Genomic DNA, 17,883 nt, shown 5'->3' on the forward strand with positions numbered 1-17,883 from the left:
TATTTTATGTTTAATCACTCTAAAACATAAGCAGCACAAAGAGTTCACAGTCAAATATGGAGCATAATACCATCCCTAGAAACAATGAAAGCACAACAGGAAAACAAGATAAATGGAAATTAAAATCTAATATTTTAAGATGTACTAAAAAAAAATAAAGAAAATGACAAAAGCATTGAAAAATAAAGAAAATTCTCAATTAGATAACCTCAGAAACCAAGTATTAGGAAGAAAAACTTACTTGAAAAGAGGTGAAAGAACTCAGAAAAACTTAAAAATAAAGAAAAAGAAAGACATAAGAGCAAATAAGCATAATGGATACTGATTTAAGAGGAAATTAGATGGTCATTTTAGGCATCTGATTTTGCAACCTTACCACAGAACTTTAGATAGACCACAAAGTGGACCTAGTACTATTCAAACCATTATTAGTAGTGATTATTTGAACTTTTCATCTTGTCACTGTTTTATTAAAATAATGATCTTCAGTTCAATCTTGTGAAGAAGACATTTTCATGCCAACTGCCAAAACTAAAGGTAGATATTATACTGCACAACCTTATTAAGCTTGTCAAAAGGTTATGTGTGTCATTTAACTGCATTTAAAAACCAACAATGCAGAACAGATGTAGATACAGAAAATTATTTAATTCTACTATTTTCTATTTATAAGGCACATCATCTCAGTTAAGCAAGGGCCTTATGGCAATCAGTTTGACTCTCAAGTTAAACTTTTAATCAGTGCCTTATTTATACTCTGCCTAACTTTTTAATGTATTACCTGCTTCAAAAGCAGCGTCCAAACTTATCAAATGGTATAGTAATAATAAATGGTACAATAATAAGGACATTGCTCAATCCATATATATTTTGGTACTGACACTAACTCCATTACAGTTCCACAAAATGTGTCAACTGTCTCATGGTAGTAGTACTGGTTCTAAGTAACCAAGCATTCAATCTTTCAAAGGTTAAGTACTAAAAAACATAACATCATCAAGATAATTAAAGCCAGGTACAATTTAGAGTTATTTAGGAAAATAGGGAGTGGTTACATCTTACCTAACAGGACCAAAGAACCACTTTCATATTTTGGTACCAAATGTGAAATCCTGGCAAACACCACCTGATTCCTTTCCGTGATTTTATAATTTACAATGTCTTTATACGTGTATTATATAATCTAAACCGCACAATCCTATAATGGAATACCATTACATCTCAATTTATAAATGAAAAAACATACTCAAAGTCAAACATATATTTGCCAGAAGTTAAATCTCAGGGCTTTTAATGCCAAGTCCAATGCCCTTTGCCTCATGCTATGATCTCAGAAGACAAAGGAAACAAATACTTACATGCATCACTGTGACCATGAAATTTCAAATCACTATCAACATACAGAAAACCTTGGAAAAAACTACTTTGAATATGCTGAAATTTATATACATCCTTTCAAGAGTGAAAGACACCCAGCAAAAGTCAGTAGCCACAGAAATGTTTCTTCTTTCCTCTCAAAATGTACAAAATTTGATATTTCTCTAACTGCCTCCTTCCCCTTAAACCAGCTGCTTTGTGACCATCCCCAAGCCATCCTCCATTCTCAACTGGCCCCAGGTGGATTCAGGATTGAAAGACAAGGAAATAAATGAAAAGGAAAATAATAAACTTCAAATCATTTTTTAACACCTACACTGGTAACACTAGATCCCCAGCACCAATCTTCATAGGCAGCAGTTAAGTTCCAGCCTCTGTCCATTCATCTCACTCCTTCCTAGTTTCATTTGATATGATAAAAAGCCCTAAAAATCTTAAAAGTCTCCTTTAATAAAAATTAAATTTATTTGGTATTTTGCAATGAGATATTTTTCCTATCTCCACTAAGACCTGTATTTAACTTTGGCTTATGTCACAGGATTCTATGAATAAGGATAGGAAAGGTAAGGAAGAAAAGGAATAGAAGGCAAACTTCTTAGACTCTAATTTAACAATGAAATCTTTAAAAAAAAAAAAGAGGGGGGAGGGTATTCAAAATAGCTGTGTGCTAGCTTCAGGGGCAGAGTTTTCTTTAAAAAATAAAAAAAAAAAAACGAGACCACATAGTCTAGGAAAAAAAGGACACTGTGATTAATACAAGTGATAGGCATGAAAAGATAAACAGGGGAACCAATCTCTGGAGTTCCGTCCCCCCAACCCCCCCACAAAAAGTAGGCTGGATCAGGAAACCAAATATGGCCAAAGAGTGTCACTACTGAAACCCTAGAGCAAACACTCCCCCCCAAAACACACACACATCCCACACAACTATCACTAATAAGCCAACTGTAGAAACAAAACAGAAATCTTAAAAACACCCAATTAATCCAAAAGAAGGCAGGAAAAGAAGGAAAAAAGACAAAAAAGGAATAGAAGAAGAGAGGGGACAAACAGAAAACAAAGAGCAAGCAAGACATACACATAAAACCAAGCACATCGTAATTATGTTAAAATGCAGAAAGTCTAACCAAGCCACTTAAAAGGCAAATTGTCATAATAAATAAAAAAGAAAGACTCAAACATATGCTACCTACAAGAAACCTACTTTAAAAATTAAAACAGATATAGAAGTAGTGAGGGACAAAAAAACATGCCACGTAAACACTTAAAGAAAGCTGGAGAGGTTATGCTAACAGACTAAATAGATTTCAGAACAACAAATATTACCAGGAATAAGCAAGGACATTTCAAAATAATAAAGGGATCAATCCACCAACTCTAAATGCATGTGCCCTACTAATAAAGTTTCAAAATACGTGAAACAAAATTGACAGAATTGCAAGGAAACATAGCAAAACCCACAATTACACTTGGAATGGTTAAAGATTTTAACACGGCTTTCAGTAATTGACAGAACAAGTATATAGAAAATCAGTAGGAGTATACAGAGTTTAAGACATCAACAAACTTGACATTTATAGAATATACCAGTCTACACACTGCAGAAAACTCATTTTTTTTCAAATACATATGGAACATTAACCAAGATAAAGCTTATCATGAACCATGAAACAAGTCTAAATAAATTTAAAAGGACTGAATTCACATAATTCATATTCTCTGAATGAAACTGAATTATATTAGAACTCAATAACAGAATGATATCCAGAAAATTCTCATTTAGAAATTAGAACATTTCTAAATAATCCATTCTTCAAATAAGAAATCACAATGGGGACTTCTCTGGTGGCACAGTGGTTAAGAATCCACCTGCCAATACAGGAGACACAGGTTAGAACCCTGGTCCGGGAAGCCTCCACATGCTACGGGGCAACTAAGCCCGTGTGCCACAACTACTGAGCCTGCTCTCTAGAGCCACGAGCCACAACTACTGAGCTCACATGCCACAACTACTGAAGTCCGTGCACCACAACAAGAGAAGCCACTGCAATGAGAAGCCCACGCACCGCAACGAAGAAGAGCCCCCCTTTGCCACAACAAGAGAAAGCTTGCACGCAGCAACGAAGACCCAACGCAGCCATAAATAAATAAATAACCAAAAAAAAGTTTAAAAAAATATCAGTGGAAATGACAAAAGGTATATTAAACTGAATGAAAATTAATGCAGGGATTAGAAAGGGAAACTAATAGAATTAAATGTTTTTCTTAGAAAAGAACGCCAAAATAATCTAAGATTCTGTAGTCAGAAGCCAGAAAATGATGAAACTCAAAGGAAAATAATAAAAATAAAGCCAAATATCAGTGAAATAGAAAATGGACAAACATTTAGAAAATCAATAATACCAAAACCAGTTATTTGAAAAGATTAATAAAACTGACAATCCTCTGGCTAAACTGTTCAAGGAAAAAAAAAGAGAAAACACAAATTACCAGTATCAGGAATGAAAGAAGGGACATCCCTCCAAATCCTACAAACATTTAAAACATAAAGAAGTATTAAAGCCTAAGTCAGAAAGAGAAAATCAAATATTGTATATTAACGCATATATGTGGAATCTAGAAAAATGGTACAGATGAACCAGTTTGCAAGGCAGAAGCAGAGACACGGGTGTAGAGAACAAATGTATGGACACCAAGGGGGGAAAGCGGGGGGGGGGGGGGGAGGTTGGTGGTGGTGGTGGTGGTGGGATGAATTGGGAGATTGGGATTGACATATATACACTAATATGTATAAACTAGATAACTAATAAGAACCTGCTGTATAAAATAAATAAATAAAATAAAATTTGAAAAAACAAAAAAAGTATTATGAACTTATGCCAACAAATTCAATAGCTTGGGTGAAATGGAGAAATCCCTTAGCAGACAAATTACCAAAGCTCACTTAAGAAATAAAGAACCTGAATAGCCCTTTATCAATTAAAGAAACTGAAATAGTAAATAAAAACCTTGCCACAAAAACTATGGCTTCACTGATGAATTCTACCAGACACTTAAGAATGAAACATACCAATTCCACAAACTCTCTCAGAAGACAGAGATGAGCTGAACTGTATCCTCTCCCAAATCCATACATTGAAATCCTAGCCCTCAGTACCTCAGAAGACTGTATTTGGAGACTGGCCCTTAAAGAGCTAATTACAGTAAAATGAGGTCATATACGTGGGACCTAATCCCAATATGACTGGTGTCCTTATAAGAGATTAGGATACAGACAACACACAGACCCAGGGACAACCATGTGAAGACACAACAAGAGGTGGCCATCAGCAAGCCAAGGAGAGAAGCCTCAGAAGAACCCAAACCTGACAACACCTTGATCTTGGACATCTAGCCTCTAAAACTATTGAGAAAATAACTTTCTATTTTTTAAGCTACCCAGTCTGTAATTATGTTATAGCAGCCCTAGCAAACTAATACACCCTGATATCAAAACCAAAATATATAAAGTAAATATATGTATAAGAAAACCACAGACCAATATCACTCTTAAATAAAAATACAAAGTATCTCTTTAAAAAAATCAGTAAATAGGGCATAAAATTGGAAAAGAAAGAAGTAAAACTATATTGATTTTCAGATGACATGATTGTCTTCTCAGAAAATCACATCGGTTCTACCAAAAAACTATTAGAAGTAATAAGTGAACTTAACAATTCACAGGACACAAGGTCAATACACAAAAATAAATTTTATTTTTATATTAGCAACAATTAGAAATTGAAAAGCAAATTAGCAATTTTTAATTAGAAATTAAAATAACACAACAGCATCAAAAACATGAACTACTTAGGAGTAAGTTTAACAAAACATGTGCAAGATCCAAAAACTGATAACTATAAAACTCTGCTAAGAGAAATTAAAGACCTAAATAACTGGAGAAACATACTATGTTTATGGCTCAAAGATTCAATATTGTTAAGATGTCAAATCTTCCCAAATTGAGTCATAGATTGAAAGTAACTCAAATTAAAATCCTAGCATGCTTTTTTTTTTTTTTTTTTTTTAAGATTTTATTTTTTTTTTTATTGATTAATTGATTGATTGATTGATTGCTATGTTGGGTCTTCGTTTCTGTGCTAGGGCTTTCTCTAGTTGTGGCAAGCGGGAGCCACTCTTCATCACGGTGCGCGGGCCTCTCACTGTCACGGCCTCTCTTGTTGCGGAGCACAGGCTCCAGACGCGCAGGCTCAGTAATTGTGGCTCACGGGCCCAGCCGCTCCGCGGCATGTGGGATCCTCCCAGACCAGGGCTCGAACCCGTGTCCCCTGCATTAGCAGGCAGATTCTCAACCACTGCGCCACCAGGGAAGCCCCTAGCATGCTTTTTTTAAAGAAATTGGTAAGCTAAAATCTATGTGTAAATGCAAACACCCTAAATAACTAAATCAACTTTTAAATAGAGGGACAAAACTACACTATCTGATTTCAAGATTTACGACAATGATACAGAAATCCAGACAGTGTGGTACTGGCATAAGGATAAACACATAGATCAATGGAACAGAATAAAGACTAGAAATAAATAAACTATAATAACTAGAAATAATAAACCAGAAATAAACTTATACAAATTAATTAATTTTTGAGAAAGGTTCCAAGAAAATTCAATGAACAAAGATGGTCTTTTCAACAAATGGGTGCTACAATAACTGGACATCTACAGTGGAGGGAAAAAATTTCAACCCTTACCACACACAGTATATAAAAATTAACATGAAATGATTATATACCTAACCACAAAAAAGCTATAAAGCTTCTAGAATATACAAGAAGACTTAGACAACAATTTCTTCGATAGAACACGAAAGTCATAGACTGTAAAAGAAAAAAATCCATAAATTGGACTTAAAATTTTAAACTTTTGCACTTCAGAAGACTGCTCAGAAAACTAAGAAGAAAACAACAGACTGGGAGAAAACATCACAATATTTAGGACTTACATGCAAATTATGACAATAAGATACTACTACACACGCCTACTAGAATGACTGAAATTTGAAAGACTGAAAACAGCAAGTGTTTGCAAGAATGTGGAACTGAAACTCATACATTGCTGGTAGAAGTGCAAAATGACAGTCACTTTAGAAAACAGTTTTGCAGTTTCTTATAATGCTAAACATACACTTGGCAATACAACCCAGCAATACACTCCTATGTATTTACCCAAGAGATGTGAAGACAGGTCGACATAGAAACCTGAATGTGAATGTTTACAACAGCTTTCTTTACAATCACCGAAAACTTTAGAAACAAAGAAACTCAAATATCTTTTAACTGATGAGTATATAAAGAAATCACGTTATATCCATGTAATGGAATACTACTCAGCAATTAGAAAATTAGTGAGACATTCAACATTATTGAATCTCAAAAACATTACTCCAAATAAAAGAAGTCAGGCACAAAAGTCTACATACTGAATGACTCCATTAATATAAAATCCTAGAAAAGGCAAAACTATATTGATAGAAAACAGATGACCAGTTGCCAGGTGTCAGAGATGAGGTTCGAAGACAGAGTGCAAAGGTGTAGCACACTAAACTTTCTAGTGTGATGGAAATGTTCTGTATCTTGATTAGGGTGGTAAAACAGATGTATTCATTTGTCAAATGCATTGAACTATACACTTAAAACTGGTGACTGCTATGGTATGCAAATTATATCTTAATAAAGCTGATTTTAAACAAAATCTCCAGCCTCTGAAAGGCAAAGGAATATAGTGGTTAAGAACTTGAGCTTTGAGCCAAAACGTCTTGATGTAAATACTGATACCACCATTATTAACTATACGAACTGAGCTTTGAGCCAAAAGCCCATCCTTAAACTAAACTGAGGCTTCATACCCAGTCAGTACTTATACATTGTACATAAATATGTAACCAAAAGTTTCATCAAACTATCTTTTCATACCCACTAAGTACTTATACATTGTACATAAATATGTAACCAAAAGTTTCATCAAACTATCTTTATAATGACAGGTTCTATGATATCTGCTATTTTATTTCACTTTTTAATAGTTTGGAAAACAGTTATAGTAGCAAGAATGGTCAACAGATTTCATCTTTAGGGCTAAATGTAATTAATAGGTAGTGGCTGCCTGCAGTGCTATGTTGAGGACCGTGAGACAACATCTGAATTCAGAAGAGTATTTAACATCTGCCATGGTACTAAGAGAAGCAATAATGCCAGGATGTGATACTATAATTATGTGATTAAAAGTCTTTCTTCACGTTAAATCGTGAGCTCCTTCAGGATAGTCCATTTTTAATAGTTTGACATGAGAATTTATTAAATGGTAGCTGGACTTCATGTAGATTCTACCTACATTTTATCAGGCAGAGGTAACCTTCCCACAAGGGGCTTACGATCTACCTAAAAATACTTATTTCTGCTACAACTCAGAGAGTATCTGGGACTTGAAGAGGTAGAAAAGGTTATTTCAGGGGGTTGGAAAAGCTAATGCAGAGGCAGTAGTAATGTGATAACATAAAAGAAAGAAGTTGTCTTCCAAACACAGGCTATACTCATAATTTAAACGAATCATGTAAGAAAAATTTGAAAAATCAAAGTAACAAAGACTTCCTTTGAATGTCAGAGATTTATCCAACTTCAAGCTATATACTACTCTCTACTGTTCTACAGTTTCTCCATCTATAAAACAGTTAGAATTATCTGCAACTTGATGATACTTTCAATCCTTTGTTTGAAAGAAATATTAAAGTAAAAACTATAAATCTCTAAAATGTTCATCAATTCTGCAATTAAATATAAACTTACTTTCAAATATGAGTCAGGAGAGGCCAATATGTATTACTGATAATTAGGCATTTGACCTTAAATCAACCATTCTCAAGGAGGGGAAGAGGACATGTCATTATTACCAAGGGAGCTTCTGCAAACTACACTGCCCACTCCAGCCTCCAATTCAGTTTTGTCCCGTTGGGATATGGGCAGGCAGACAGGCAAGGTGAGGGAGTAGTTAAGGATAAAAACATATATCTCCTGTGATTACGAAACAGCTGTTTCCCTTCAGTCTACCACATTTAAGAACCACGAGGGTAGATTCCTTCCCACAGATACAGTAGAAATACACCTACACGTGGAACTGCTCCTACAGAACACCCACTGAACGCTGGCAGAAAACGTCCGACCTCCAAAAAGGCAAGAAACTCCCCCCGTACTTGGGTAGGGCAAAAGAAAAAAGAAATAACAGAGACAAAAGAATAGGGACGGCACCTGCACCAGTGGGAGGGAGCCGTGAAGGAGGAAAGGTTTCCACGCACTAGGAGCCCCTTCGCGGGCGGAGACTGCGGGGGGCGGAGGGGGGAAGCTTCAGAGCCACGGAGGAGAGCGCAGCCACAGAGGTGCGGAGGGCAAAGCGGAGAGGTTCCCGCACAGAGGCTCGGCGCCGAGCAGCACTCACCAGCCCGAGAGGCTTGTCTGCTTAGCCGCCGGGGCGGGCGGGGCTGGGAGCTGAGGCTCGGGCTGCGGTCGGATCGCAGGGAGAGGACTGGGGCTGGCAGCGTGAACACAGCCTGAAGGGGTTAGCGCACCACAGCTAGCCCGGAAGAAGTCCGGGAAAAAGTCTGCAGCTGCCGAAGAGGCAAGAGACTTTTTCTTGCCTCTTTGTTTCGCGGCGGGCAAGGAGAGGGGATTCAGAGCGCCGCCTAAACGAACTCCAGAGAAGGGCGCGAGCCGTGGCTATCAGCGCGGATCCCACAGCAACAGGGGCGCAGAGGGAAAATCGGAGAGACTCCCGCACAGAGGCTCGGCGCCGAGCGGCGCTCACCAGCCCGAGAGGCTTGTCTGCTCCCCCGCCGGGGCGGGCAGGGCTAGGAGCTGAGGCTCGGGCTGCGGTCGGATCGCAGGGAGAGGACTGGGGCTGGCAGCGTGAACACAGCCTGAAGGGGTTGGCGCACCACAGCTAGCCGGGAGGGAGACCGGGAAAAGGTCTGCAGCTGCCGAAGAGGCAAGAGACTTTTTCTTGCCTCTTTGTGTCGCTGCGCGCAAGGAGAGGGGATTCAGAGCGCCGCCTAAACGAACTCCAGAGAAGGGCGCAAGCCACGGCGATCAGCGCGGACCCCAGAGACGGGCGTGAGACGCTGGGGCTGCTGCTGCCGCCTCCAAAAAGCCTGTGTGTGAGCACAGGTCACTCTCCACACCTCCCCTCCCGGGAGCCTGTGCAGCCCGCCACTGCCAGGGTCCCGTGATCCGGGGACAACATCCCCGGGAGAACGCACTGCGCGCCTCAGGCTGGTGCAACGTCACGCCGGCCTCGGCCGCCGCAGGCTCGCCCCGCCTCCTCCATACCCCTCCCTCCCCGCGGCCTGGGTGAGCCAGAGCCCCCGAAGCAGCTGCTCCTTTAACCCCGTCCTGTCTGGGCAGGGAACAGACGCCCTCAGGCGACCTACAGGCAGAGGCGGGTCCAAATCCAAAGCTGAACCCCAGGAGCTGTGCGAACAGGGAAGAGAAGGGGAAATCTCTCCCAGCAGCCTCAGAAGCAGCGGATTAAAGCTCCACAAACAACGTGACGTGCCTGCATCTGCTGAATACCTGAATAGACAACGAATCATCCCAAATTCAGGAGGGGGACTCTGGGAGCAGGAGATATTAATTTTTCCCCTTTTCCTTTTTTTTGTGAGTGTATATGTATATGCTTCTGGGTGAGATTTTGTCTGTATAGCTTTGCTTTACAATAGCTTTATTTTACTTCACTATATTATAGCCTCTTTCTTTCTTTCTTTCTATTTTTTCTCCCTTTTACTCTGAGCCGTGTGGACGAAAGGCTCTTGGTGCTCCAGCCAGGCATCAGGGCCGTGCCTCTGAGGTGGGAGAGCCAACTTCAGAACACTGGTCCACAAGAGACCTCCCAGCTCCACGTAATACCAAACGGCAAAAATCTCCCAGAGATCTCCATCTCAACATCAAGACCCAGCTTCACTCAACGACCAGCAAGCTACAGTGCTGGACATCCTATGCCAAACAACTAGCTAGACAGGAACACAACCCCATCCATTGGCAGAGAGGCTGCCTAAAATCATAATAAGGCCACAGACACCACAAAATACACCACCAGACGTGGACGTGCCCACCAGAAAGACAAGATCTAGCCTCATCCACCAGAAGTCAGGCACTAGTTCCCTCCACCAGGAAGCCTACACAACCCACTGAACCAACCTTAGCCGCTGGGGACAGATACCAAAAACAACGGGAACTACGAACCTGCAGCCTGTGAAAAGGAGACCCCAAACACAGTAAGATAGGCAAAATGAGACGACAGAAAAACACACAGCAGATGAAGGAGCAGGCTCAAAACACACTGGACTTAACAAATGAAGAGGAAATAGGTAGTCTACCTGAAAAAGAATTCAGAATAATGATAGTAAGGATGATCCAAAATCTTGGAAATAGAATAGACAAAATGCAAGAAACATTTAACAAGGATGTAGAAGAACTAAAGAGGAACCAAGCAATGATGAAAAACACAATAAATGAAATTAAAAATACTCTAGATGGGATCAATAGTAGAATAACTGAGGCAGAAGAAAGGATAAGTGACCTGGAAGATAAAATGGTGGAAATAACTACTACAGAGCAGGATAAAGAAAAAAGAATGAAAAGAACTGAGGACAGTCTCAGGGACCTCTGGGACAACATTAAACGTGCCAACATTCGAATTATAGGGGTACCAGAAGAAGAAGAGAAAAAGAAAGGGACTGAGAAAATTTTTGAAGAGATTATAGTTGAAAACTTCCCTAATATGGGAAAGGAAATAGTTAATCAAGTCCTGGAAACACAGAGAGTCCCATACAGGATAAACCCAAGGAGGAACACGCCAAGACACATATTAATCAAACTGTCAAAAATTAAATATAAGGAAAACATATTAAAGGCAGCAAGGGAAAAAAAACAAATAACACACAAGGGAATCCCCATAAGGTTAACATCTGATCTCTCAGCAGAAACTCTGCAAGCCAGAAGGGAGTGGCAGGATATACTTAAAGTCATGAAGGAGAAAAACCTACAACCAAGATTACTCTACCCAGCAAGGATCTCATTCAGATTCGATGGAGAAATTAAAACCTTTACAGACAAGCAAAAGCTGAGAGAGTTCAGCACCACCAAACCAGCTTTACAACAAATGCTAAAGGAAATTCTCTAGGCAAGAAACACAAGAGAAGGAAAACACCTACAATAACAAACCCAATACATTTAAGAAAATGGGAATAGGAACATACATATCGATAATTACCTTGAATGTAAATGGATTAAATGCTCCCACCAAAAGACACAGGCTGGCTGAATGGATACAAAAACAAGACCCATACATATGCTGTCTACAAGAGACCCACTTCAGACCTAGGGACACATACAGACTGAAAGTGAGGGGATGGAAAAAGATATTCCATGCAAATGGAAATCAAAAGAAAGCTGGAGTAGCAATTCTCATATCAGACAAAATAGACTTTAAAATAAAGACTATTACAAGAGACAAAGAAGGACACTATATAATGATCAAGGGATCGATCCAAGAGGAAGGTATAACATTTGTAAATATTTATGCACCCAACATAGGAGCACCTCAATACATAAGGCAAATACTAACAGCCATGAAAGGGGAAATTGACAGCAACACAATCATAGTAGGGGACTTTAACACCCCACTTTCACCAATGGACAGATCATCCAAAATGAAAATAAATAAGGAAACACAAGCTTTAAATGATACATTAAACAATATGGACTTAATTGATATTTATAGGACATTCCACCCAAAAACAACAGAATACACATTTTTCTCAAGTGCTCATGGAACATTCTCCAGGATAGATCATATCTTGGGTCACAAATCAAGCCTTGGTAAATTTAAGAAAATTGAAATCGTATCAAGTATCTTTTCCGACCACAACGCTATGAGACTAGATATCAATTACAGGAAAAGATCTGTAAAAAATACAAACACATGGAGGCTACACAATACATTACTTAATAACGAAGTGATTACTGAAGAAATCAAAGGGGAAATCAAAAAATACCTAGAAACAAATGACAATGGAGACACGACGACCCAAAACCTATGGGACACAGCAAAAGCAGTGCTAAGAGGGAAGTTTATAGCAATACAAGCCTACCTCAGGAAACAGGAAACATCTCGAATAAACAACCTAACCTTGCACCTAAAGCAATTAGAGAAAGAAGAACAAAAAAACCCCAAAGCCAGCAGAAGGAAAGAAATTATAAAGATCAGGTCAGAAATAAATGAAAAAGAAATGAAGGAAACAATAGCAAAAATCAATGAAACTAAAAGCTGGTTCTTTGAGAAGATAAACAAAATTGATAAACCATTAGCCAGACTCATCAAGAGAAAAAGGGAGAAGACTCAGATCAATAGAATTAGAAATGAAAAAGGAGAAGTAACCACTGACACTGCAGAAATACAAAAGATCATGAGAGATTACTACAAGCAACTATATGCCAATAAAATGGACAACCTGGAAGAAATGGACAGATTCTTAGAAATGCACAAACTGCCGAGACTGAACCAGGAAGAAATAGAAAATATGAACAGACCAATCACAAGCACTGAAATTGAAACTGTGATTAAAAACCTTCCAACAAACAAAAGCCCAGGACCAGATGGCTTCACAGGCGAATTCTATCAAACATTTAGAGAAGAGCTAACACCTATCCTTCTCAAACTCTTCCAAAATATTGCAGAGGGAGGAACACTCCCAAACTCATTCTACGAGGCCACCATCACCCTGATACCAAAACCAGACAAAGATGTCACAAAGAAAGAAAACTACAGGCCAATATCACTGATGAACATAGATGCAAAAATCCTCAACAAAATACTAGCAAACAGAATCCAACAGCACATTAAAAGGATCATACACCATGACCAAGTGGGGTTTATCCCAGGAATGCAAGGATTCTTCAATATACGCAAATCAATCAATGTGATACACCATATTAACAAATTGAAGGAGAAAAACCATATGATCATCTCAATAGATGCAGAGAAAGCTTTTGACAAAATTCAACACCCATTTATGATAAAAGCCCTGCAGAAAGTAGGCATAGAGGGAACTTTCCTCAACATAATAAAGGCCATATATGACAAACCCACAGCCAACATTGTCCTCAATGGTGAAAAACTGAAACCATTTCCACTAAGATCAGGAACAAGACAAGGTTGCCCACTCTCACCACTATTATTCAACATAGTTCTGGAAGTCCTAGCCACAGCAATCAGAGAAGACAAAGAAATAAAAGGAATCCAAATCGGAAAAGAAGAAGTAAAGCTGTCACTATTTGCAGATGACATGATACTATACATAGAGAATCCTAAAGATGCTACCAGAAAACTCCTAGAGCTAATCAATGAATTTGGTAAAGTAGCAGGATACAAAATTAATGCACAGAAATCTCTTGCATTTCTATACACTAATGACGAAAAATCTGAAAGTGAAATTAAGAAAACACTCCCATTTACCATTGCAACAAAAAGAATAAAATATCTAGGAATAAACCTACCTAAGGAGACAAAAGACCTGTATGCAGAAAATTATAAGACACTGATGAAAGAAATTAAAGAGGATACAAATAGATGGAGAGATATACCATGTTCCTGGATTGGAAGAATCAACATTGTGAAAATGTCTCTACTACCCAAAGCAATCTACAGATTCAATGCAATCCCTATCAAACTACCACTGGCATTTTTCACAGAACTAGAACAAAAAATTTCACAATTTGTATGGAAACACAAAAGACCCCGAATAGCCAAAGCAATCTTGAGAACGAAAAATGGAGCTGGGGGAATCAGGCTCCCTGACTTCAGACTATATTACAAAGCTTCAGTAATCAAGACAGTTTGGTATTGGCACAAAAACAGAAATATAGATCAATGGAACAGGATAGAAAGCCCAGAGATAAACCCACACACATATGGTCAACTTATCTTTGATAAAGGAGGCAAGCATATACAGTGGAGAAAAGACAGCCTCTTCAATAAGTGGTGCTGGGAAAATTGGACAGGAACATGTAAAAGTATGAAATTAGAACACTCCCTGACACCATGCACAAAAATAAACTCAAAATGGATTAAAGACCTAAGTGTAAGGGCAGACACTATCAAACTCTTAGAGGAAAACATAGGCAGAACACTCTATGACATACATCACAGCAAGATTCTTTTTGACCCAGCTCCCAGAGAAATGGAAATAAGAACACAAATAAACAAATGGGACCTAATGAAACTGAAAAGCTTTTGCACAGCAAAGGAAACCATAAACAAGACCAAAAGACAACCCTCAGAATGGGAGAAAATATTTGCAAATGAAGCAACTGACAAAGGATTAATCTCCAAGATTTACAAGCAGCTCATGCAGCTCAATAACAAAAAAACGAACAACCCAATCCAAAAATGGGCAGAAGATCTAAATAGACATTTCTCCAAAGAAGATATACAGATGGCCTACAGACACATGAAAGAATGCTCAACATCATTAATCATTAGAGAAATGCAAATCAAAACTACAATGAGATATCATCTCACACCGGTCAGAATGGCCATCATCAAAAAATCTAGAAACAATAAATGCTGGAGAGGGTGTGGAGGAAAGGGAACACTCTTGCACTGTTGGTGGGAATGTAAATTGATACAGCCACTATGGAGAACAGTATGGAGGTTCCTTAAAAAACTACAAATAGAACTACCATACGACCCAGCAATCCCACTACTGGGCATATACCCTGAGAAAACCATAGGTCAAAAAGAGTCATGTACCAAAATGTTCATTGCAGCTCTATTTACAATAGCCAGGACATGGAAGCAACCTAAATGTCCATCGACAGATGAATGGATAAAGAAGATGTGGCACATATATACAATGGAATATTACTCAGCCATAAAAAGAAATGAAATGGAGGTATTTGTAATGAGGTGGATGGAGTTAGAGTCTGTCATACAGAGTGAAGTAAGTCAGAAAGAGAAAAACAAATACAGTATGCTAACACATATATATGGAATCTAAGGGAAAAAAAAAAAAAAAAAGGCCATGAAGAACCTAGTGGCAAGACGGGAATAAAGACACAGACCTACTAGAGAATGAACTTGAGGATATGGGGAGGGGGTGGGGTGAGATGTGACAGGGTAAGAGAGTGTCATGGACATATATACACTACCAAATGTAAAATAGATAGCTAGTGGGAAGCAGCTGCATAGCACAGGGAGATCAGCTCGGTGCTTTGTGACCACCTAGAGGGGTGGGATGGGGAGGGTGGGAGGGAGGGAGATGCAAGAGGGAAGAGAAATGGGAACATATTGTATATGTATAACAGATTCACTTTGTTATAAAGCAGATGCTAACACACTATTGTAAGGCAATTATACTTCAATAAAGATGTTTGAAAAAAAAAAAAAAAAAAAAAAAAAAAAAAGAACCACGAGGGTAAATACATGTACTTCAACTTATAGATATGAAATTTTTTAATTCCATACAAAGAAAGCACTAAATTGAGAATTGGGAGATATGAGTTTTAATTTTGTCCTTGAGCTGTCCAATCTGAAACCAAGTTACTTAACTTCTCTGTACCTCAATGAGAATACAATTATATTAGTAGTATATTAAAGTTGGAAGTTCTATATAACTTCACAGAATTGCTCTAGGATAAAATGAAACATGAAGTATAAACATATCTTTAAAATGTGATGAATAAGGAATTGTTATCATTATTCAAACTTAAGCCTCATTTAGATGTAAAAGCTTAGAATAATTTGGACTGGTTCACAGTTTGACCTTGAAGCAGACAAGACCAACCACCCAGAGCCAATTAGAAATGAAAAGGATTCCTTGGGCCTTGCCTAATCCTCACCTTCTTACCCCAAATGCTTGGCCAAATCAAATCTAGCTTGAGAATCAGGAAAACTGATTCCCATTAATGAATTCTTCTGAATATTTAACCTTACCAGAAAAAGAAACAGAGGACTATGAGATTCTTAGAAAGTCAAATATTCAGAATTTTTAACTCAATGACTCTCACTGGACACTTCCACTTGGAATATAAAAGAAAGCAGAAAAATCTAAACAACATGGTTAAGACTCAAGAGACCGGATTTTAATTTTTAAAAATTAGTTGACAGACTAAGAAAAATTTTAATAATCTTACCCCTAAAAAATAAAAATTAGTGCCAGCTGCTTATACTCTCCCATCCCTCTCCAATTTCCTATAAAATGGCTTATAGTCCATATAATGAAGTGCAAACAGTGCCTGGCAGACAGTGAGTGCCAAAGAAATATCTGTTGAATGAATGATTAATTTCCTTCTTTCTCACACCTTTTACACTATCTTAGTGTACCTATATGGATGCTGGCGTGTTTGTTTTCTTTTAACCTACTAAAAAGTGAAATGCAAATGGTGGCTAAAAAAGACAAACTGTGCAAACCCTCACTTTGTTTCATTTAGCTTCTACTTTACCTTATGGGATTCTCTACTGGCTATGAACACAAACACATCTTATACCCAACGATAAGCTGCTCAAGTTATTTATAAATAACAATTACAATTATAGCCCAGTTTCAGTGAAAAATGAATCAATTCTGAATCCAGAATAATTTATGACAAAAGCAAAAGTATGAATAAAGATATTTTTACTGCAAGAACTAGAAACTATAAGTCTAATCAATAACTTTCCTACAGTCCCAACTTCTAGTCTTATCATATTTAATGACAACAACTCGGCCCATCTTCAACCCTGAAGTTAATCAACTTCCCCTATAGTGATAGTGCAAGCGAACTTCCTACATCACTAGTATTCTAGTCTATCAACAATTTCCTCCAGAGGAAAAGCACAAAATCCTACCAGTTCTCACTCAGCTAAAAGCAAATCCTTTCTTGCAATCTTACCATTTAAATTGGATTTTGAACACAAAACCCAGCGAAAATCGAAACACTCTCAAGCAAGACAATCAACTCCATCTTTCACTTAATATGTATAATCCCTCTATGCCAAATGTCATAACTGAGGACTACTGCGTAGCATTCAAGATGCTAACTACGATGACAACACGTCTAATTCCTAGCTTTCCTCAAATCCGAAGTTCCAGTATACGCTGATGTGTTAATACAAGTGTAGTGCAGTCACATCTGACACATGGATGATACTTAAACGTGGCCCCCTCTTCCAAGACATTCAGCTGAGAGGTGGAAGTTTTTGTCAACAGACTTTCTTGACTACGGGAGCCTCAACAGATTTAAAAGTGGCCCAGCCTTTGAAGCGGGAGGAGATAATTTACACGTACACACGATGGACATTTACATCAAGTACCACTTCTTAAAACAGCCATACCCATGTTTAGAGCATCATCTACCATGCTTCAATAAGCAAATTCTGACCCACAACTCCCTCCCTCAGCATCCCGGGAAGCTTAATCCT

General features: G+C 38.3%; 1 protein-coding gene across 5 annotated transcripts in view; it reads right to left on the minus strand.

Moving 5' to 3' along the window:
* COP1 (COP1 E3 ubiquitin ligase) overlaps positions 1 to 17,883 on the minus strand; it is a 279,203-nt gene that overhangs the window by 260,249 nt on the left and 1,071 nt on the right. The window lies entirely within an intron of this gene.

This window comes from Balaenoptera acutorostrata, chromosome 1 (genome assembly GCF_949987535.1).
Source record: "Balaenoptera acutorostrata chromosome 1, mBalAcu1.1, whole genome shotgun sequence".
NCBI classification, from domain to species: domain Eukaryota; kingdom Metazoa; phylum Chordata; class Mammalia; order Artiodactyla; family Balaenopteridae; genus Balaenoptera; species Balaenoptera acutorostrata.